Below are 24,066 nucleotides of genomic sequence, written 5' to 3'. Positions count from 1 at the left end.
CCCATTCTACAGGTTAAGAATGTATATTTCCTATAAACAGTTTAAACATTAATTCTTGTATGTATTGATGAAGTTATCAAGATTTTTTCCAATTAAAAGTATGACTGCTGTATAACAATGTATATAAGAAAGCAGATCTTAATTGGTAGTTTTTCGAAGTGCCAACATAGAGAATGAGGTAATCAAGTATTAAAAACACTGTTGAGAGTACGTTAATTATGATGTTTGGTAATTTAAAAATATTTTCTAAATTTTTTCCCTGTTTTTAAAATTAATTTAACAAATAGATTTTTCCTCTTTCAAAAATAACTTCTGTGTAACAAGAACATTCATAGTTTTTAGAAATACTATCATTTTTCTTCCTTTGATGATAAATGTAATTAGTAAAAGCATCATACAGTAAGGCAGGCCATGGTCTTAACATTATTTGTTGCTAAATGGAAAATCGAAGTGAAACCAGTTATTTTTGTTTCTTGAGGTGATTTCAATAAACAGTCTCAAATGCCTTCTAGACACTAGCATGCATATTTATCGTAGGTAGTGGATAAATACCCTTTTGTGCCCATTTTGCTAACGACCCTATCTCCTTATTGTACAGACCGACAGAACAAGCTGTAAAAAGGTACTAGTATTCCATCTTATCAGATATTTGGGCAGACAGTTAACTAATGAAATAAGAGGCAGATGTGAGAAGCTCATTTACGAGACAATTGGTGTAATTGATCAGCAATTCTCATGCTCAGGTTCTAGGGAGTCAGAAAGATTAATGGGACATTTATCACCTGTTGACTACTCAAAGATTTGAATTCTGACAAAGAAAAAACAAGTAAAAGGCCAAAGGATCATAATTAAACTCATGTAAATTTAGACAATAAGGCTTTGATATAAAGAATTATTCACATACATTTTGTGTATGAGTTTTTAAATATATAATAAATTGAAGTAAAATTAGGAAAAACATGAAATTGCATTAATTTCTCAGAAACCAATTTTTAAAATGAACTTATAAAAAACCCTATGCAACAAGACCATTTATAGTTTTTTACAAATACCATCATTCCATCATAAGAAAAATATAAACAAATGCTTCATTAATGCTTTGTTCAAAAGGAATGGCAAAAAATTGACACAATAACAAAATTGCAATTTGCAAACAGTGCTCTCAGTATTTTGTAAAAGGCTATTGTGATTTCAAGTCCATAGAACCTCACACCATTACTCATGTGTTTTGTCTAATTAGTTTTGGACAGAAAGAATAAATGGATTCTCCCAAAAGCAAAAGAAAAACTAAACGTGACATTGAGAACACAAGCAGAGGCAAATTTGAAAGACCTATCTATCTTCAAAAATTACATAATCACTTTGGTTGGGAGTATTACTAAAAAAAAAGAGGTAAACTCAATGTTTTACTAGAGATAATGAAAATACAACCACTGACTGATGCTATAAGTAACTCTTAAGCTGTATATGCACGAGACAAATATTTTACAAGTGTACGTCTCAAAAAGTTTGAGTGTATCCTTTTTGTATGTGGCAAAAAATTCATAATCAAATTAGCTCATTTGATATCTCCACTTATGAGCAAAATATAGTGTTAGTACTAAGGAGTTTACAGTAATAAGTTATTATTTATACCTTCCCAAGTGCCCATATTTTAATTCAAATTAAGATTACATAAAATTTATATAGAGCTTTAGAATTTACAAATAACTTACATATATGCTGACTCATTTGAATCTCTTAATAACTGTTTAAACTAGTTATTACTACCTCATTTGATACATAAAAATTGAAGAGACTTGGTGGCTAGCCAAAGGTGTGTCATTCAGTCAGTGGTGGAATTGGGTCCCAAATTCAGGTCATCTAACTCAAAGCCCATTCTGTTTGCTGCAGAGCTACATAAATAGTTTGGCATTAATAAGATGGCAATATATGATTATGAGAAGGGTTGTAATGGTCAATTCAAAGTTGAATGATTTTGACAGTTTTCCTGGTGAAAGTAGCTTATTGTGGTCAGACAAGGGGACAAAAAGCAATAGCTTAAGCAAAAAGTACACAGGAAGCAGAGAACAAAGAGAAAATCTGAAAAAACCTTTATAGCTTGGGGGATGGATGAATAGACTATAAGAGTGTTTAAAAGTGGACTGGAGGGCTAGGGTGAAAACCAAAGATAGATTAAGATTGAAAGAAAATTATATGGTTTTGAAAGACAAAAGGAATAATTTAAAGCAAGTTATAAAACGGGAGAAATGATACTAAGGACTGTTTATAGCATTCCTATTCTATCATGACAATCTGTGCCTTGTTAATTAAGAAGTAGCCCCCAAAGGAGCTGTACATATGTGCCTCCCCAACAAAAATATAGTTAGGAGTGCAGGCAAAGTAATAGAATATTTTCACCAGAAAATATGTATGTTCACTGGAATAAATATTCTAACCAGAATTACTGATTCAGTACTGCAAGCCATACAGCTTAGCAGTATAAAATGAACACCTGGAATGTAAACAATAAATGTGTGGGGGCCTATGAGGAAGGAGGCTTGTATATTTGGGAGATATTCTAACAGTAAGGAAACCGTCCATTAAGTGCTTTTGAATATATTATGAACTATATTGTTGAAAGATGAAGTCAGCTCACTGAGTGGCTTAGATACAAGTACTTGAGAAGATTAATTAGCTGGACAAACTTGAGGTGGTCCAGATCCAGGCAGTAAATAAAACAGATATAGCTGAGTAAACCATTATCCAAAAAAACTGGCAGTTCTTTTGGGTTCACACTGACTAGGGGTAGGAAGTCAATTTCTATTTTCAGAATGACACTCCCTCCCCACTAAAAAACAAAACAAAACAAAAAACTGCCACAAATGATAAACCAGATAGGAAATCTCCAAAATGAGTATAAAGTTAGAAGCTTGGCCTTTGGGACAAAGCTATCTTTATTTAATACAAACACTACTAAAATGTACAATGATATTATTTTAATAAAGAACTGTCAGACTCTTTTGAGTCAATCTGCGGGTCTAACTTTTTGCATCTGTTGAATTGAATATCAAGTTAAAAGAGCCCTAAAGCTTTAAAATACCATTGAAAAATTCCATCTCTAGCAGAATGTTCCTCATGGTGGGAGATGAAGAATATTACATGTTCTAGGGATAAGAAATCATGCTCTTATATGGAACTAATCTTTTAAATGTCAAAGTTTTCTTTAAGTAAGGATCCAAGAGAGGAGACTCTGACAGACATCTATGATTGCTTTGAATATATTATCAGTAAATATTAATTGAATCAATAAATCTATAAATCATCATTCACTATCAACTGTAGAGAAAAAATTACATTTTGAGCAAAAATAAGAACATCATTTTTTAGAATAAGATCCCAATTCATTCAAAAAACATTTACCAAACATATTGTCTAATGTGCCTGACACCATGGCAGGTACTAATTGGGATGTGGGGCAGATAATATAAGCAAATAATCATGATAGAGAATCTTAGGGGGTTCATAGAGAATGCAGTGTGAGAAGCACAGGAAGGGTAGTAAGCAACTGTGTCTAGGAGAAGAAGTTATGGGGAATGTGACATTTAAGTTGGATAATGCTGAGCCTACCTAAGCAAAAAATAGAAAGAAAGGAAGGTCATTCCAGGTGACAGAGAAATGTCTGAGGTATAAAGAAGCATGCAATCGTCAGCAAAGTGGAGTTGGAATGTTACGTCGTAGGGTGTGAAGGATGAAAGGAAGTGACTGGAAATGAAGACAGACAGGTAGGCAGGAAGCAGAGCCATACATGGCACACTATCCTATCATCACCAGGGAGCCACTACAGGATTTTAAGCAGGGCGCAGACAGAATTAGCTCTATTTTGGAAAGACCACTTTCTGTCAGCAGTATAGGAAGAAGCTAGTAACTAAAGAGTTTAGTTACACGACTGAAAGCTTGAGCTCAAGATGGTGACAATGCAAGTAGAGACAGACTCAAGGCATTCTGTAATGAGACAAACTATTTTAGACAACTATTTTAACAATTATTTGGGACAGGGTAAAGGAACCAACAGAGTGTGATGATGATACCTTTAACTGAGATAAGGAAAGCAAATAAAGAAGCAAATCTGCAGAAGGAAAAGTGATCAGTTTCATTATAGACAATATTTCTCCTCACAATAAAAGATACCAATTTATTTTCTATCAAATAGACATGACTATACTGACAATCTGAATTTTAAAAATCAAATATGCCTAGGACTAACTAGTTTTTAGTTAATCTTCTAATGATTTTTAATCTTTTTGTTTGTTTTGGAAGCAAAATCTTGCTCTGTCACCTGGGCTGGAGTACAGTGGCTAATTTTTGTAATTTTCATGGAGACAGGGTTTTGCCAAGTTTCCCAAGCTGATGTGAACTCCTGAGCTCAAGCAATCCATCCACCTGGACCTCCCAAAGTGCTGGGATTACAGGCGTGAGCCACCAGGTCCAGCCTATTCTTAACTTTTAAAAATCCCCAAATTAGTAGAGCTGAATGGCACTGAAATACTTTCATTTCAGTAACAAATGTTGAATAACTATAGACGTGGAAAGGAATTTTGCATGTCCAATATGCTTCATTTGCCTTAGTTTCAGTGGTGTATTCTTCAAAATTCTGTTCTCTACACTTCTCCCAAGGTATTGTGAAGGATTCTAAGACACAGGGTATTACCATAATGAGTGTCTTTTAGACTCCTGTAATACTTATACACCTCTATCTGCACAACAGTAATTTCTGATATTTTCTACTATTCTTTTACTTTTTTAATCTGAAACATGAAATTGTCTTCCTATTCCCTCACTGTGATATGCTTCTCTCTGTAAAATTTACTTTCAATGTTACCATGTAAGTCACCTGAACTAAGATCTAAACCCTAAAAAACAGCAAAGCAAGCAATTCATGTGGCTTTCTAATTCAAAACCAAGAAAACAAACGAAAAATCGACATGAAACATCCTTTGAAATAACAATAATGGCTTAAATTTTTATCATTGCTAAAATTAATATTAAGATGTATATAGGTAGATTAGTTACTATGTTAATTGGACATTTTAAGGTTTGCCTATGTGTTCTCTCAAGTATTTTATTTTAAAACTATATTACAAATGGGATCAACTCTAATATTAACTTAAAACTATAATAAAATTCATTTTTTTGACTAAAAAAGTTTATTTAAACATAATTAAGCCAATACAGCTTACATTCATGTTTGGATTATAAATTTTAACAAAAAAAAACCCTGCAAAATACTGTAGAGACAGTGGGAGTTCATGCATTCATTGATTTCTTTAGTTCACTGAAAACTGAGTTATCACAAACTTATGGCAGTCTTACTGTCTTTAAAATAGGAACAAAACGTAAGTTTCTGGATATACCAGATATATTAGGGGGCAGCAAACTTTTTCTGTAAAGGTCCTGATAGTAAATATTTTTGACTTTGGTGGCTATAAGTTTCTGTCACAACCACTGAACTCTGGTATGTGGTACAAAGGTAGCCATAGACAATACATAAACAAATGAGTTTGGCTGTCTTCCAAGGAAACTATTTACTCATCCCAAGATGTGTGTGTAAATGCATCTGTGTGGTGTGTGTGTGTGTGTCTGTGTACACATGTGCATGAGTACATACCTGTAAGAAAAAAGGAAAAAGAAAAACATATGCATACATACACACACTTACACATCTATAGATATTAAAAATCGCAGGGGCAATTATTTCAGCTGTACATCCATGATACTTTACAATTCTGAAACCCAAGAAGCTCTGAAAACTGAAAGCTTTCATGTAAGATTATCACAAATTCAATTATCAGCAAAATTCCCCCTGAAAAATGTGATGCTATTTACAATTTGTTATTCTATTTATTGTGAAAATCCTTATGTATTAGTGTAGACATGTTAATGTGTTTTATTAGGGAGCTCTCCCAGCCTTTCCTAAAGATGCTATGGAATATATGCACTTATTACCTTTCTTTGATCCAAAATATTTGAATTGCAAAATGCATCTGGCTTATCAAAAGTCAGAAATCAGTGGTACTGTGTTACATGAGATATTTTCGAAGATTGATAAAGAAATTAATATTATTAATTTTAATTGCAATTTCAAAGTAATTTGATATTACACATTTCCCTATGGAAATTTCAGATGTTTGGAAGAACTGAAATCAATTTCCACATGAGAATGGTTGACTAAGTGCTTTTAAATTGTAATCCCAGAATGTTTAGATTGCTCAGAAACAAAGTTAAGTTTAATTGTAGTTACACAATACCCAAATAATAATTTTGATTGATTTATTGAAATAAACTTTCTAAATTTTTTGTCATTGTGTTGATACAGCCTAGAAATCTTACTGTGAATATTTTTTCTTTTTTATAGTTTTGCTTCTGCTGAGAATTTTTTACATAATGCCAGAATTGAAGTTCATAACACTCACAGATAAATCTTCTACAAAATGACAGATTATAATACAAAAAGGAATCTATAGTGATGGTTTTTATACAGATTTAAACTAGTAACCTGATTTTAATATGAGCTGAAGAGAATACTCTAATGGCATTATCAGCAATATTATTAACACCTATTATCTGTGAAACACTGCCCTGACTTTACTTTTTTAATTTATGCTTTAAAAATTTATTTAAGGAACAATAATTACATCACTGCTATAGGCCTTGCACTATCTATAAGGATCTATAAGAAATCCAGAAATGATACAGTCTTCGGTCTCAAGGAGCTAACAGACCAGTTACAGAGATAAGACATACAAATACAGATTTATGTAACAGTCTAAAGAATATGGTACTGAAATAAGGATTACAATAAAGTACTATGACTCTAAATAATATAAAACAATTATTTTTGAAATTGAATGAGATACTTTTATTCACAGTAGTAACTCAGATTTCTACTACAGAAGGTGACTGACCTGAGTGTCTTGCTAATATAATCACAACAGCAATGAGTACAGATGAAATAAGGGAAATAAGAGACATTTTCACTATCATAAATCATTTGGATCTTGCAATTCTTTTTGGGTTAAATTTAATTATAGAATCAATTGTTATTCCTGTATCACTCCTCTGCATCAACTTTCTTTATTTCTCTCTGAGCTCCTTGAAATTTCAAAAGCCTTAATTAAATTCTAAAGTTACTAACCTATGTCTGGTTCAAATTTTAACACTGCTCAAGAAAGACTCTGGTCCTAAATAATTATTAAGAATGATACATGTGTTTTAACCATGTACACATCATTTCAAGAAATATTAATAATCAAAAGAGAACATATACCATGTTAGTAATATGATTACATTATACAAGTAGTTACATTTAAATAAAAGTGGTTATAGTAATGCTTCCATATTAAAAATAAAATAATTGGCCAGGTGCAGTGGCTCACACCTGTAATCCCAGCACTTTGGGAGGCCAAGGTGGGTGGATCACAAGGTCAGGAGATCATCCTGGCTAACATGGTGAAACCCCATCTCTACTAAAAATACAAAAAAAAAAAAAAAAAAAATTAGCCGGGCGTGGTGGCAGGCACCTGTAGTCTCAGCTACTCAGGAGACTGAGGCAGGAGAACGGAGTGAACCCGGAAGGTGGAGCTTGCAGTGGGCCCAGATTGTGCCACTGCACTCCAGCCTGGGCGACAGAGCAAGACTCCGTCTCAAAATAAATAAATAAATAACATAATTTATATTCTATAAAATATAAATCCTTTTAAGCATAGTGTGTATACACGAACAATTTGTATACAGTTTCAAACTACCTAAATTCTGATATTTATTTAAATTCTCAAATAAATATATTTACTAATTACAAGTTCACAAATTTAAATAAATTTCAGGTAGCTTTTGTATTATATACACCTTTAAGATCTTTATTTTTGTATTCAAAAAACCACTGGTGTTTTTTCTTTGAAATACTTAAATAATATATCATGTAAAATGGAAATGCTATGTATCACTCTTCATAAAAAGATATTCACGAAGTCAAAGAGAAAAAACATAATTAGTAAAAGGAAACTATTTGATAATTATTGTAATTAAGGCATAAATCACCAAAAAACTGGTTTCAGGCTAAGGCAGGTTCAAGTAGAGGTCAGTCAGGCGAACCTCACTTACTTCCAAAAGTACATTAACTTTATACAATAATTATTGCCAAATTGTTGAAATACCCTGAAAAAACAAACTAAACTTCACAAAGTTCCTTATTTGTGCTCAAAGCAATAAATTCTCAAATGTAATCCAAGTCGAATTTTCTTACCGAATCCTCCATTTAAGAAACAAATTAGAGATGAGTAATCAGTACAGTTGCATTCATTCATAGGAATGAAATAGGTTCTTAGAATTTCCTTCAATTTTACAACATTGAAGATATTCCCCAAAGTCACAGAAACTATTATAACCATGATTCAACCCAAGGAATAATTTATTGGGATAGTATGCCAAAGACTATATACACAAAAAATTACATGTCATTGAATTAACAAGATTATTTTGCCTAACTAGAAAATCCTATATCCAAATCACAACTATCCACAATTCATGGTGAGATCTTAAGAGTCAAGTTCTATATTACATACCAGAATACAGTCCAATAATGATACAATAAAGAAGTCAGTATGTGAGTCGCTTCGTAATTTTAAAAAAACACTTCTAGTGTAAAATATTAGACCTATTATAAACTAAAAGTGGTACTTTTATTACTTAGAATCCAGTTATAATATGACAGAGATCTATTACAAAGTGAGTTATATTTTGAAATTGGATGAACTAGGAAATCTAAAAAAGGGCATCAAATAAATGGCAAAAAAAAAAAAAATCTGTCAAAAAGAGAACCCAGTCATTTCCAAGGATAAAAGGATCCAAAGATTTGATTCTATAAGTAGTGTGCATACTTACCATAGGCCAGGACACAAATATAAAACAGTTATGTTCCATCTGCTAGAGAAGCCTGAATTCTAATGGAGTATACAGGTAGTTACATTGATCAGTTTATTGTGATGAGACCAAGTATTATCTCAGAATCTTTTTAGGATATTGACTTGGTAAGCAAGCTAAATGATGTTATTAATGTAATTCCTATTGTGATTATCAGAAAATGGTGGAATTAAAAAATACCAGTAGGAAATATTTAACTTGAAATAATGAACAGCTATTAATTTCTAGAGAAAAACTGACCTAGGGATTATTCTAGGATCAGTAGTTATAAATAATATTATTCAATTTATAAAAGAAAATCTGCTGAAATTAATTTAAACATCTTCTTTTACTCATGAGAGGATGTAGAGCCTCAGATATTCTCTATAACAAAACAAATATGTAAATAGCACACTTAATGTGAGAATATTTTTCAGTTGAAATGTTTTGTTGTACTGCTGTTGAAATTACCTATATAATCTTTTTAAGTAAATAGTTTATAAGCTAAAATATATGTTTAATCAGAAGAATATATTTGGTTGGACTTTGTGTAATTAGAACAATCCTACTGAGTACAGAGAGAACAACCTTTCAGGTGTGGATAATATAACATGTATATCCCTATAAATTAATTTAGCTAGATACACACAAATAAAATCTCTACTAAAATAAATTTCAAATAATTTAAAAATTAGAAAATAGTCTTATATGTTAAAATTGTCCTTTAAAAAGTCAACCTGACACACCCATGATGGGCAGACAGGGGAAATGGATAACTTCTCCAGGTTTATGTCTTAGGAAATGTCCATTCCCTCAGCTTATTTTTCTCAGGCTTTTCAGCAAGTTGGTTCTTGGTGGCTTATTTCTCTTGTGATCCAGCGTCCACCTATGTTGTGGTAATGCTACCTAATTAAGGGGCATGTGTAATGGGAAAAATTGTGTTTTGATATCTGAGAAGGACAGACTGAAGACTGATGGTCAAAGTTGACATGCCCTGGGCCTGACCTCCTAGTCTGAAACTAGAGAGCAAGGAACAACATATCTGGACAGCACAGATCAAGGTCCAGGAAAAACTCTGTCTGTATACTTTCTAATTCATTGTATTGTTTTAAACTCAAATTAGGTGACTATTGCTAATAATCTGAATGTTAGTAATAAGCCAGTTAGTTTTTACATTCCTCTAAATATTTTAATGTTAGGGTTTATCCTGATCATTCAAAATCAGGCAATTTTATAAGTATTTCAGAATTATTTTAGTCTGAATCTAATTTTTAATTAAGTCAAAGAAACTCTGAACTGAAAATCAGAATATCTGGTTTTAATGTAGTCTCTACAAACTAGCTGTGTAAACTTGAGCTAAGACACATCACATTCTTGACACTAAATTTCCTTGCTAGTAAAGATTAATGATTTAAAATCTTTTTCATTACAGTCTACAGCAATACGTTTCATATCATGATCCTGTATATGTAACTGAAACAAATGTTTTACAAAATAGTACTTCCTTTAACTGTGATATTCTCATCTATGTTATGCTATGGCATGGTTTGCCCTTAAAAAGTATTGGCCAGGGCTTGCTTTATTGATTACATTGTATACCTAATGAATCACAGCCTGCAGTCTGAAAATCAATTCTCCAGAGCTGGCCCACCTTCTGTTTTATATGGCCTGTGAGCTAAAAATAGTTTTAATATTTTAAAGTTAGTGGAAAAACAGAAAGAAAGGCAATATTTCATGATACTTAAAAGTTATACAATATTCAAATTTCAGTGTTCATAAAATTTTATCAGAACATAGCTGAGCTTGTTCTTTTACATATTGTATGTAGCTACTTCCATGTAATGGGAAAGTTGAGCACTATGACAGAGACTACATGGTTGCAAAGCCCGAAGTATTCATGTTTTGGCCCATCTAAGAAATAGTTTGCCAATCCTTGTGCTAAAGCATACATAGTTCTTTCTGTCTTGAGTATCCCAGGTTCTAAGTCCTTCCTTCAGGTCTTACTGGGCTGAACTGGTACCAAAAATAAGATATATGATAGCAGAAATGAAATGATATGGAAAAGTATTGGTTCTTAGTTATTTAGGCATCAAATTTCTATTTAATTATGTACTTGAAAACAAGAATCAAAAGTGGCTAAACCAACAGGCAGTATTTGGCGGTAGCATAAAGATGACAAATCATTTATAGAATCTGTTTTTGTGAGTTCACGGGGTTTTATCTTGTAGACCTTGAGCATTTTGGTTAAATGATGGGACCAGTAAAGGCTCTTAATACTTTTAGCAGGGATTAGGTTTGAACATAAAATGGTCAATTACATTGCATTGTATTGCCATGTGCTAAACTTACAATACAATAATAGGTAGAGAAAATGAAGCCACTTTCATATACTTTAAAACTGCCTTTCAACTATCCTTTTTTCTTTCATTGTTCAAATTTATAACATCGTTATTTTGTTCAATACAATCTATTCTTTCTACACCCAAACTCTCCTTCTATTTAATGCTTGTTGTACACTACTGTTTCTAAATCATATATATACATATATATGTGTGCATATATATATATTTTATATATATATATTTTTTTTTTGAGATGGAGTTTTGCTCTTGTTGCACAGGCTGGAGTGCAGTGGTGCGATCTTGGCTCACTGCAACCTCTGCCTCCTGGGTGCAAGCGATTCTCCTGCCTCAGCCTCCCAAGTAGCTCAGACTACAGGCATGTGCCACCACACTGGCTAAGTTTAGTATTTTTTAGTAGAGATGGGGTTTTGCCATGTTGGCCAGGCTGGTCTCAAACTCCTGGCCTCAAGTGATCTGCCTGCCTCAGCCTCCCAAAGTGCTGGAATTACAGGTGTGAGCCACTGTAACTGACCCTAAATCATATTTTAATTTTGTCCCTTTCTATTCAAATTTTTTTCAAGAATGACTAGAATCTAGGTTTCTTTTTTCCCTTTAGAATATGTGTATTTGGCAAAGTCGCTGCTCCTTTCTTTCTACCCTCCTTTGCATACATATGTTGTTTCCCCCTCTTTTTTTTTTTTTTTTTTTTTTGGAGACGGAGTTTCTTTCTTGTTGCCCAGGCTGGAGTGCAATGGTGCGATCTCAGCTGACTGCAACTTCTGCCTACCAGGTTCAAGTGATTCTCCTGCCTCAGCCTCCTGAGTAGCTGGGATTACAGGCATGTGACACCACACCTGGCTAATTTTGTATTTTTAGTAGAGACAGGGTTTCTCCATGTTGGTCAGGCTGGTCTTGAATACCCGACCTCAAGTGATCTACCCACCTCGGCCTCACAAAGCGATGGGATTACAGTAGTGAGCCACCGCGCCCGGCCTAATGTGATTTTTAATAAGTCATGAACAAATATGAGTTTTTCTGGCTCTCTGATGTCTTTACTTCCTTTAATAACTGGTCTCTGCCAGGTTTAAACCTGATCTGCATGTCATCCACCTTGGTTTTTTTGTGTGTGTACTGTATTTTTACTTTACCAAATTTTGTTTTAAGAATATAGTTGGAAACAAAGCAGTGTTAAGGTAAGTACCAGCTTTGTTGAATCTTGTCCATAACTAGCTGAATTTTTACATATAGGTATCTCCTATGTTCCCTCTACATCCCTGTCACCTGGGGCCACAGATGCTTATGTTGCATTGTTATTGTTCTGCATGCATGCTTTCCATTACTCTGTTAAAACAGAAGGAAAAAGTAAACCGTTCTCTAAAGTTTTCTTTAAATATGTAATGTAATATTACAAAATTTAAACAAATGTATAATCTATTTTATATTCAAAAAGAATCATAATTCAATTAAAAAAACGTGGACTTTGCTTAGAGCAACCTGAGGATGGGCAGAAGGCCATCAGCTACTAAATAAACTCAGGCTAGTATCTTATAGTCTATTCACATTTAGGAACTACAGTATGTCTGTAATAAGTATATAAATTACTTGGAAAATGTAAACACTACAATATAAGTGCTAAGCAATGTATTTCCTTTTTAAAAATTTCCCAATTTAGTTTTTTCCCAAGTTGTTTACATATTTCTCTAACGTGCATTAGTATCCCAGAGAGTATAATAATAAAAGCCAACATTAATTTCATGCTTAGCTTCTTGAAGATTCCATGTAGTTTATCATGAGTAGACATTATAGTCAGCATGCAGTTTTTCATAATGTAAAAATATTTCTTGTCTCAAAAGAAGTTACATGTATGCCCTCCAAACCAAACCTGTTATTCAATGACATAAATTTAATGGAATATATAGACCTTTCATTACATTACCTTGTATTTTAAGCACCCAAATGTCTTGATTTGTCAAAACAATCCAAGCTCACACCAGATGCCTGAGGGTAATTCTAAACATAGCCTCTTTTTTTTGGTATTTTCCTGGTTCGCATTTAAAAATTTATACAAATACACCAATTGTATTAGAACAAAAGGGAAAATAATTCCCTTTAAAAATTATCATGGAATATACAACACAGGCCATATGTGCTCTTATTTTGTAAAACAAAAGTGTCTTCTAATCACCATATCAAAGTAGAAGATTGATTTCATAGTAAGGGATAAAGTCATCTTATACTGACTAAAAATTACATGTATTCAGTCAGCCCTATAGCAGATGTTCAGATATGCCATCTACAACTTTTGGGTGCTCATCTCTTCTTTTTTTAAATTATTATACTTTAAGTTCTAGGGTACAGGTACACAACGTGCAGGTTTGTTACATAGGTATATACGTGCCATGTTGGTTTGCTGCACCCATCAACCCATCATTTACATTAGGTATTTCTCCTAAGGCTATCCCTCCCCCCGGGATCTGTTCTTTCCTGACTTTCTAATGATCGCCATTCTAACTGGCATGAGATGGTATCTCATTGTGTTTTTGATTTGCATTTCTCTGATGACCAGTGATGATGAGCATTTTTTCATGTGTCCGTTGGCTGCATAAATGTCTTCTTTTGAGAAATGTCTGTTGATATCCTTTGGCCACTTTTTGATGGGGTTGTTTTTTTCTTGTAAATTTGTTTAAGTTCTTTGTAGATTCTGGATATTAGCCCTTTGTCAGATGAGTAGATTGCAAAAATTTTCTCCCATTCTGTAGGTTGCCTGTTCACTCTGATGATAGTTTCCTTTGCTGTGCAGAAGCTCTTTAGTTTAATTAGATCCCATTTGTCTATTTTGGCTTTTGTTGCCATTGCTTTTGGTGTTTTAGTCATGAAGTCCTTGCCCATGCCTATGTCCTGAATGGTATTGCCTAGGTTTTCTTCCAGGGCTTTTATGGTGTTAGGTCTTACATTTTAAGTCTTCAATCCATCTTGAGTTAATTTAGATATAAGGTGTAAGGAAGGGATTCAGTTTCAGCTTTCTACATATGGCTAGTTTTCCCAGCACCATTTATTAAATAGGGAATCCTTTCCCCATTGCTTGTTTTTGTCAGATTTGTCAAAGATCAGATGGTTGTACATGTGTGGTGTTATTTCTGAGGCCTCTGTTCCGTTCCTTTGGTCTATATGTCTGTTTTGGTACAAGTACCATGCTGTTTTGGTTACTGTAGCCTTGTAGCATAGTTTGAAGTCAGGTAGCATGATGCCTCCACCTTTGTCCTTTTTGCTTAGGATTGTCTTGGCTATGCAGGATCTTTTTTGGTTCCATATGAAACTTAAAGTACTTTTTTTCCAATTCTTTGAAGAAAGTCAGTGGTAGTTTGATGGTAATAGCATTGAATCTATAAATTGCCTTGGGCAGTATGGCCATTTTCATGATATTGATTCTTCATGTCCATGAGCATGGAATGTTCTTCCATTTGATTGTGTCCTCTTTTATTTCATTGAGCAGTGGTTTGTAGTTCTCCTTGAAGAGGTCCTTCACATCCTTTATAAGTTGTATTTCTAGGTATTTTATTCTCTTTGTAGTAATTGTGAATGGGAATTCACTCATAATTTGGCTGTCTATTACTGGTGTATAGGAATGCTTGTGATTTTTGCACATTGATTTTGTACCTGAGTCTTTGCTGAAGTTGCTTATCAGCTTAAGAGATTTGGGGCTGAGATGATGGGGTTTTCTAAGTATACAATTATGTCATCTGCAAACAGAGACAATTTGACTTCCTCTTTTCATAACTGAATATGCTTTATTTCTTTCTCTTGCCTGATTGCCCTGGCCAGAACTTTGAAAACTATGTTGAATAGGAGTGGTGAGAGAGGGCATCCTTGTCTTGTGCCAGTTGTCAAAGGGAATGCTTCCAGTTTTTGCCCATTCAGTATGATATTAGCTATCGGTTTGTCATAAATAGCTCTTATTATTTTGAGATACATTCCATCAATACTTAGTTTATTGAGAGTTTTTAGCATGAAACGCTGTTGAATTTTGTTAACGGCCTTTTCTGCATCTATTGAGATAACCATGTGGTTTTTGTCATTGGTTCTGTTTACGTCATGGATTATGTTTATTGATTTACATATGTTGAACCAGTCTTGCAACCCAGGGGTGAAGCTGAATTGACCATGGTGGAAAAGCTTTTTGATATGCTGCTGGATTCAGTAGGCCAGTATTTTATTGAGAATTTTTTGCGTTGATGTTCATCAGGATATTGGTCTAAAATTCTTTTTTTGTTGTGTCTCTGCCAGGCTTTGGTATCAGGTTGATGCTGGCTTCATAAAATGAGTTAAGGAGGATTCCCTCTTTTTCTGTTGATTGGAATAGTTTCAGAAGGAAAGGTACCAGCTCTTCTTTGTATATCTGGTAGAATTCGGCTGTGAATCTGTCTGGTCCTGGACTTTTTTTTGGTTGGTAGGCTATTAATTATTGCCTCAATTTCAGAACCTATTATTGTCCTATTCAGAGATTCAACTTCTTCCTGTTTTAGTCTTGGGAGGGTGTATGTGTCCAGGAATTTATCCATTTCTTTTAGATTTTCTAGTTTATTTGAGTAGAGGTGTTTATAGTAGTCTCTGATGGTAGTTTGTATTTCTGCAGGAACGGTGGTGATATCCCCTTTATCATTTTTTATTGCGTCTATTTGATTCTTCTCTCTTTTCTTCTTTATTAGTCTTGCTAGCAGTCTATCTATTTTGTTGATCTTTTCAAAAAACCAGCTCCTGGATTCACTGACTTTTTTTGAAGGGTTTTTTGTGTCTCTACTCCTTCAGTTCTGCTCTTTATCTTAGTTATTTCTTGTCTTCTGCTAGTTTTTGAACTTGTTTGCTCTTGCTTCTCTAGTTCTTTTAATTGTGATGTTAGGGTGTCGATTTTAGATTTTTTCTGCTTTCTGCTTTCTCTTGTGGGCATTTAGTGCTATAAATTTCCCTCTACACACTCCTTTAAATGTGTCCCAGAGATTCTAGTACATTGAGTCTTTGTTCTCATTGGTTTCAAAGAACATCTTTATTTCTGCCTTCATTTCGTTATTTACCCAGTAGACATTTAGGTGCAGGGTCTTCAGTTTCCATGTAGTCGTGTGGTTTTGAGTGAGTTTCTTAATCCTGAATTCTAATTTGATTGCACTGTGGTCTGAGAGAAAGTTTGTTGTGATTTCTGTTCTTTTTCATTTGCTGAGGGGTGTTTTACTTCCAATTATGTGGTCAATTTTAGAATAAGTGCAATGTGGTACTGAGAAGAATGTATATTCTGTTGATTTGGGGTGGAGAGTTCTGTAGATGTCTATTAGGTCTGCTTGGTGCAGAGCTGAGTTCAAGTTCTGGATATCCTTGTTAATCTTTGGTCTCATTGATCTGTCTAATATTGACAGTTGGGTGTTAAAGTCTTCCATTATTATTGTGTGGGAGTCTAAGTCTCTTTGCAGGTCTCTAAGCACTTGTTTTATGAATCTGGGTGCTCCTATATTGGGCACGTATATATTTAGGATAGTTAGCTCTTGTTGAATTGATCCCTTTACCATTATATAATGGCCTTCTTTGTTTCTTTTGATCTCTGTTGGTTTAAAGTCTGTTTTATCAGAGACTAGGATTGCAACCCCTGCTTTTTTTTTGCTTTCCATTTGCTTGGTAGATCTTCTTCCATCCCTTTATTTTGAGCCTATGTGTGTCTTTGCACGTGAGATGGGTCTCCTGAATATAGCACACTGATGGGTCTTGACTCTTTATCCAATTTGCCAGTCTGTGTCTTTTAATTGGGGCATTTAGCCCGTTTCCATTTTAGGTTAATATTGTTATGTGTGAATTTGATCCTGTCATTATGATCCTAGCTGGTTACTTTGCCTGTTAGTTGATGCAGTTTCTTCATAGCATTGAGGGTCTTTACAATTTGGCATGTTTTCGCAGTGGCTGGTACTGGTTGTTCCTTTCCAAGTTTAGTGCTTCTTTCAGGAGCTCTTGTAGGATGGGCCTGGTGATGACAAAATCTCTCAGCATATGTTTGTCTGTAAAGGATTTTATTTCTCCTTCACTTACGAAGGTTAGTTTGGCTGGATATGGGATTCTGGGTTGAAAATTCTTTTCTTCAAGAATGTTGAATATTGGCCCCACTCTCTTCTGGCTTGTAGGGTTTCTGCAGAGATATCCACTGTTAGTCTGATGGGCTTCCCTTTGTGGGTAACCCAACCTTTCTCTCTGGCTGCCGTTAACATTTTTTCCTTCATTTCAACCTTGGTGATTCTGTCAATTATGTGTCTTGGGGTGGCTCGTCTCGAGGAGTATCTTTGTGGTGTTCTCTGTATTTCCTGAATTTGAATGTTGGCCTGTCTTGCTAGGTTGGGGAAATTCTCCTGGATAATATCCTGAAGAGTGTTTTCTAACTTGGTTCCATTCTTTCTGTCACTTTCACATACACCAATCAAATGTAGAGTTGGTCTTTAAAACTTTTAAAACTTGTGTATGCTTCACCAAGTTCTTGTACTGCGATTTTCAGGTCCATCAGGTCACTTAAGCTCTTCTCTACACTGGTTATTCTAGTTAGCCATTAGTCTAACCTTTTTTCAAGGTTTTTAGCTTCCTTGCAATGGGTTAGAACATGCTCTTTTAGCTCAGAGAAGTTTATTACTGACCTTCTGAAGCCTACTTCTGTCAACTCATCAAAGTCATTCTCCATCCAGTTTTGTTCCCTTACTGGCGTGGAGTTGTGTTCCTTTGGAGGAGCAGAGGCATTCTGATTTTTGGAATTTTCAGCCCTTCTGCTCTGGTTTCTCCCCATCTTTGTGGTTTTATCTACCTTTGGTCTTTGATGTTGGTGACCTATGGATGGGGTTTTGGTGTGGATGTCCTTTTTGTTGATGTTGATTTTATTCCTTTCTGTTTGTTAGTTTTCCTTCTAACAGTCAGGTCCCTCAGCTGCAGGTCTGTTGGAGTTCGCTGGACGTCCACTTTAGACCCTGTTTGCCTGGGTATCACCAGTGGAAGCTGCAGAACAGCAAATACTGCTGCCTGATCCTTCCTCTGGAAGCTTTGTCCCAGAGGGGCATCCACCTGTATGAGGTGTCTGTAGGCCCCTACTGGGAGATGCCTCCCAGTCAGGCTACATGGGGGTCAGGGACCCACTTGAGGAGGCAGTCTCTCCGTTATCGGAGCTCGAATGCCATGCTGGGGGGAACCACTGCTCTCTTCGGTGCTGTCAGGCAGGGACGTTTAAGTCTGCAGTAGCTGTCTGCTGCCTTTTGTTCAGATATGCTCTGCCCCAAGAGATGGAATCTAGAGAGGCAGTAGGCCTTGCTGGGCTGCGGTGGGCTCTGCCCAGTTCAAGCTTCCCTGCTGCTTTGTTTACACTGTGAGCATATACCTGCCTACTAAAGCCTCAGCAGTGGCAGATGCCCCTCCCCCTGCCAAGCTCCAGCGTACCAGGTCAATCTCACACTGCTGTGCTAGCAGCTAGCAAGGATCTGTGGGTGTGGGATCCACCAAGCCAGGCACGGGGGGAGTCTCCTGGTCTGCTGGTTGCGAAGACTATTGGAAAAGCACAGTATTTGGGCAGGCGTGTACCATTTCTCCAGGTACAGTCACTCATGGCTTCCCTTGGCTAGGAAAGGGAAATCCCCAGACCTCTTGTACTTCCCAGGTGAGGCGACACCCTGCCCTGGTTCAGCTCACCCTCCATGGGCTGCACCCACTGTCCAACCAGTCCTAGTGAGGTGAACGAGGTACCTCACTTAGAAATGCAGAAATCACCATCTTCTGCGTAAATCTTGCCGGGACCTGTAGACCAAAGCTTTTCCCACTCAGCCATCTTGAAAGTGGTCCGTAACCATTCTTCTTGACAAATCATGTCTTCTTTGGATTAACCATCTTTATTATATAAAAGGAAATTTCCATATTGAAATACTAAACTGTGCAGTTTTAAATGTTTGTTTATGACAAAAGAGTATAATTTCTCTATGTAGAGGTTGTTTTACTGGTAGAATTTAACTGTAATAAAAAAAATCTTTGTCAACTTCTACATTTAGTAAACATTTGGATTACTTTGGGGGCTACTTAATTTCTATTTATTTGTAAGAAAAAAATAATTTGGAGAAGTTCTCAGAACATCAGGTCAAGTCAAAAAGAGGTATTCTTTGGACACAAAATCAAGTAATAACTGAATTTGAATATCCTTAATGGTAAATTGAATAAATAAAATGGACAGAGAAAATTCCATTTACATTTCCCTCAACCCATGTCTATTCCTAGCCTATAATTTATCCTTCTAAGTTTAGAAGTTGTCCTTGCTCCCCTCCAGAGCAAACTTCTCTATTTCTTCTGAGTCCTTTCTTAACTCATGACAGCTTTTCTGCATTATTTCTCTTATCTCTGTCAATCTTCATTTTTACATCTCCAATGGTTCTTTTTCCTCTATATCCAAACAAACATAGCTTTCCCTTCCATGAATAAAATCTTCCACAGTTACACAAACCTCCACCAATTTTCCTCTTTTGTTTCATTGTCAAATTTCTCCAACGAATGGTCTATGTTTACTCAGTTTGTTATTCAAACATTTTACACCCTACAGTTCTATATTCGTTTCCACTACTCTTCTGAGGTCTGTCTCCAAATCAAAGTTTCTAACGATGACATCATGTGGTCTGTTCCTAATCTTCCTTCTGTTGACTTCTCTATAATATTGACCACTTCCATGTAGTAAGAGGGAATATGCATCCCCCATATTTACTGTACTAGTTAGAATATTCAGTAAAATGCTAAAGTAATGAGACATAAAACTCTTGCCCAATCTTACTTGGTCTTTTACTGTCAAATATGTCATAAGTTGTTTTTTCCTAGATACCAATTAGTTCAGCTTTTTTTCACTTCAGGTCCTATTTTTCTGAGATTTTATTATGACTAGGTATTGAATATTAACAGATGCATTTTCTGCATCGACTAAAAATGAGAAAACAATGTTTAATATACAGATGACCTCCAACTTGTGATGGTTCAACTTATGTTATTTTTTACATAAAAAGAGTTTATGGGTATGTAACCCCATCATAAGTTGAGGAGCACCTGAATATTCACACAGAAACCATTTCTTGCACTCCTTTTTTCATTTGTATGTGTCCATGTTTCCATCTGGTATCTTTAACCCTCTGCTTGAAAACCGTTTTCTTAACAGTGTTACAATACAGATCTGCTGGCAATAAATTTCCTCAGCTTTTGTTGTCTGAAAAAGTCTTTATCTCACCTTCATTTTTGAAGAATATTTTCACTGAATTAAGAATAACAGGTTGGCAGTCTATCATTTTAGCACTTTAAAGATGTTCCATTATATTCTGGCTTGCATAATTTCTGTCTATTTTTGCAAGTGATGTGATTTTTCTTCTGACAGATTTTTTTAAACTTAAAATTTAAATGATCATACATTAAAATGGACCTTTTTACTTGGTCTCCTACATAAAAATATATTTACTAAAAAAAGACTGGAAATGAATATACAAAATGATTATGTTCAGACGCAAGATTACAGATAAAATTTGGGTCAGTTTTCAAGATTTTTTGCAACAGGGCTACATGGTTTTTTGTTGTTGTTGGCATGTTTGTGTTATTTTTAATAGAATTTGTTTAATTCTAAGTTTGTATATTTTTCCAATATTTTACTGTGGTACAGGACATAAAACATAAAATTTACCATATTAATCATGTTTAAGTGTACAAGGCAGAGGCATTAAGTTCAGTCATAATGTACAACTATCTCCATCATCCATCTCCATAACTCTTATTTTGTAAAACTGAAACTTTACACCCATTAAACAGTAACTCCCCATTCCCCACTCCCTGCAGCCCCTGGCCACCACCATTCTATTCTCTGTCTCTGTGATTTTTGACTACTCTATGTCCCTCATATAAATAAAATCACACATCATTTGCCTTTCTGTGACAGGTTTATTTCATTTAGCTTAATGTCCTCAAGGGTCATTCATGTTGCATTATATGCCCGAATTCTCTTTAAAAGCGAATAATATTCCCCTGCATGTGTACCACATTTTTCTTACTCATTCTTCCATCAATGGACACCCAGGTTATTTCAATGTTTTAGCTGTTTTGAATAATGCTGCAATGAACATGTGTGTATACAAATGTCTCTTTGAGACCAGGCTTTCAATTCCTTTGGGTATGTACCCAGAAGTCAAATTGCTAGGTGACATGGTAATTATATTTTTAATTTTTTAGGAACGACCACATTGGTTTGCACATCAGCTGTACCATTTAAAATCCCACCAACAGTTCAGTGTTTAAGTTATTCCACAACCTTGCCAACATTTGTTATTGTTTTTTCTTCTTTTTTTTTTTTTAAATAGTACCCATCCTAATGGTGTGAGGTGACATCTCATTCTGGATTTGTTTTGCATTTCCCTAATGACTAGTGATGCTGAATATCTTTTCATGTGCTTATTCACCATTTGTATGTACTTTTTTGAAAAAATGTCTACTCAAGTCTTTTGTGCTTCTTTGAGTTTTTTTTTGTGGTTGAGTTTTAGGAGATTTTTATATATTCTGGATATAAATCCCTTATTAGATAAAAGATTTGCAAATATTTATCTCTTTCTGTGGAGTGCCTTTTTACTCTGTTGATAATGTATTTTGATCAACAAAAGTCTAAAATTATTATGACATCTAATTTGTCTAGTTTTGCTTTTGTTTTCTGTGCCATTGGTGTCATATCCAAGATATAATTGCCAAATCCAATGCCCTAATGCTTTTCTCCTTGGAGTATTTTTGTTCATTAAAAAATGTACAGATAAAATTGTATATTTTGTAAATATCATTTTTGGAAGTATATACACATTGTGGAAAGACTAAATCTAGCTAATTAGCATATGCATTACCTCGCACAGTTATTTTTGTGGTAAGAACACTTTACATTCACCCTCATAGCATTTTTCAAAAATATAATACAGTTGACCCTTGAAAGACACAGCTTTGAACTGCCTGTGTCCACTTATATATGGATTTTATTCCGTCTTTGCCACCCAAGAGACAGCAAGACAAACCCCTCTTCTTTCTTCTCCTCCACAGCCTACTCAATGTAAAGGCAATGAGGATGAAGACCTTTATAGTGATCCACTTCCACTTAATGGATAGTAAATATATTTTCTCTTCCTTATAATCTTCTTAATAACATTTTCTTTTCTCTAGCTTATTCTTAACAATACAGTACATATTAACATATAAAATGTGTTAATTTACTTTCTGTTATCAATAAGGCTTCCTGTCAATAGAAGGCTAGTAGTAGTTAAGTTTTGGGGAGTTGAAAAGTTATATGGTATTGTCAACTGCACACGTGGTCAGCACCCCGAACACTGAGTTGTTCATGGGATAACTGTTTATTGTTAACAATAGTCACCATGTTGTACTATAGATTTCTTGAAATTATTCCTCTTATCTAATTGAAATTTTGTATCCATTGATCAGTATCTCCCCAACTCCCATAACGAACTACCCTAGGCCCTGGTAACCAACATTCCACTCTCTATACCTATGAGTCTAACTTTTTATATTCCACACGTGAGTGAGATGATGCAATATTTGTCTTTCTCTGCCTGGCTTACTTCATTTAACATAATGTCTCCCAGGTTCTTCCATGCTGTTGCAAAGGAAAATATTTCCTTCTTTATGCTGAATAGTATTCCACTGTGTATATATAGCATGTTTTCTTTATCCATTAATCTGTTAATGGACACTTAAACTGAGTACACATCTCGGCTACTGTGAAAAATGCTACAATAAACATGAGAGTGTAGATATCTCTTTGACATACTAATTCAATTTCCTTTGGATACATACCCAGTAGAAAAACTGCTAGATCATATGGTAGTTCTGTTTTTAGGTTTTTGAAGAACCTCCATTCTGTTTTCCACAATGGCTATCCTAATTCACATTCCCGCCAACAGTGGGCAAGTGTTCCCTTTTCTCCACATCCTTGCCAACACTTATTATCTTTTTGGTAATATTTATATTTAAAAAGGAAGGTGATATCTTATTGTGGTTTTAATTTGCATTTTTCTGATTAGTGATGTTGAACATTACTTTTATATACCTCTTGGCCACTTGTATTTCTTCTTTTGAGAAATATCTACTCAGTTCTCCTACCCATTTTTAAATCAAGTTATTTGTTTTCTGGCTTAGTTAAGTTACTTATATATTTTGGATATTAGCCACTTGTTAGATGTATAGTTTGCAAATATTTTCTCCTACTCTGTAGATTACTTCTTCACTGTTGTTTGTTTTCTTTGCTGTGCCAAAGATTTTTAGTTTGATGCAATCCCATTTGTCTTTGCTTTTGTTGTCTGTGTTTTTAGAGTCACATCCAAAAATCCTTGCTTGGACCAATGTCATGGAGATTTCTCACTATATTTTCTTCTAGTAGTTTCATAGTTGTAGGTCTTACATTTAAGTTTTTAATCCATTTTCAGTTGATTTTTGTGTGTGATGTAAAATGAGGATCTCATTTTATTTTCTAAACATGGATAGCCAATTTTCCCAACACTATTTATTGAAGAGTCTGCCTACCTCCACTGTTTTTAGGCACCGTTGTCAAAAATCAGTTAGTTGTAAATGTGTGGATTTATTTCTGGGCTATCTTTCTACCCTATTGGTATGTATGTCTATTTTTATGTCAGTACCATGTTGTTTGGGTTACTATAGCTTTGTAGTATGTTTTGCAGTCAGCTAATGTGATGCCTCAAATTTTTTTTACTCAAGATTACTTTGG

At 34.7% G+C, this 24,066-nt stretch overlaps 1 protein-coding gene across 3 annotated transcripts in view; it reads right to left on the bottom strand.

Moving 5' to 3' along the window:
- Window positions 1–24,066, bottom strand: part of NBEA (neurobeachin) — a 707,824-nt gene that overhangs the window by 360,261 nt on the left and 323,497 nt on the right. The window lies entirely within an intron of this gene.

This window comes from Pan paniscus, chromosome 14 (assembly GCF_029289425.2).
Source record: "Pan paniscus chromosome 14, NHGRI_mPanPan1-v2.0_pri, whole genome shotgun sequence".
Lineage (NCBI taxonomy): Eukaryota > Metazoa > Chordata > Mammalia > Primates > Hominidae > Pan > Pan paniscus.
The sequence above is the reverse complement of the archived record's forward strand: the minus strand, read 5'-3'. Positions and strand labels throughout refer to the sequence as shown.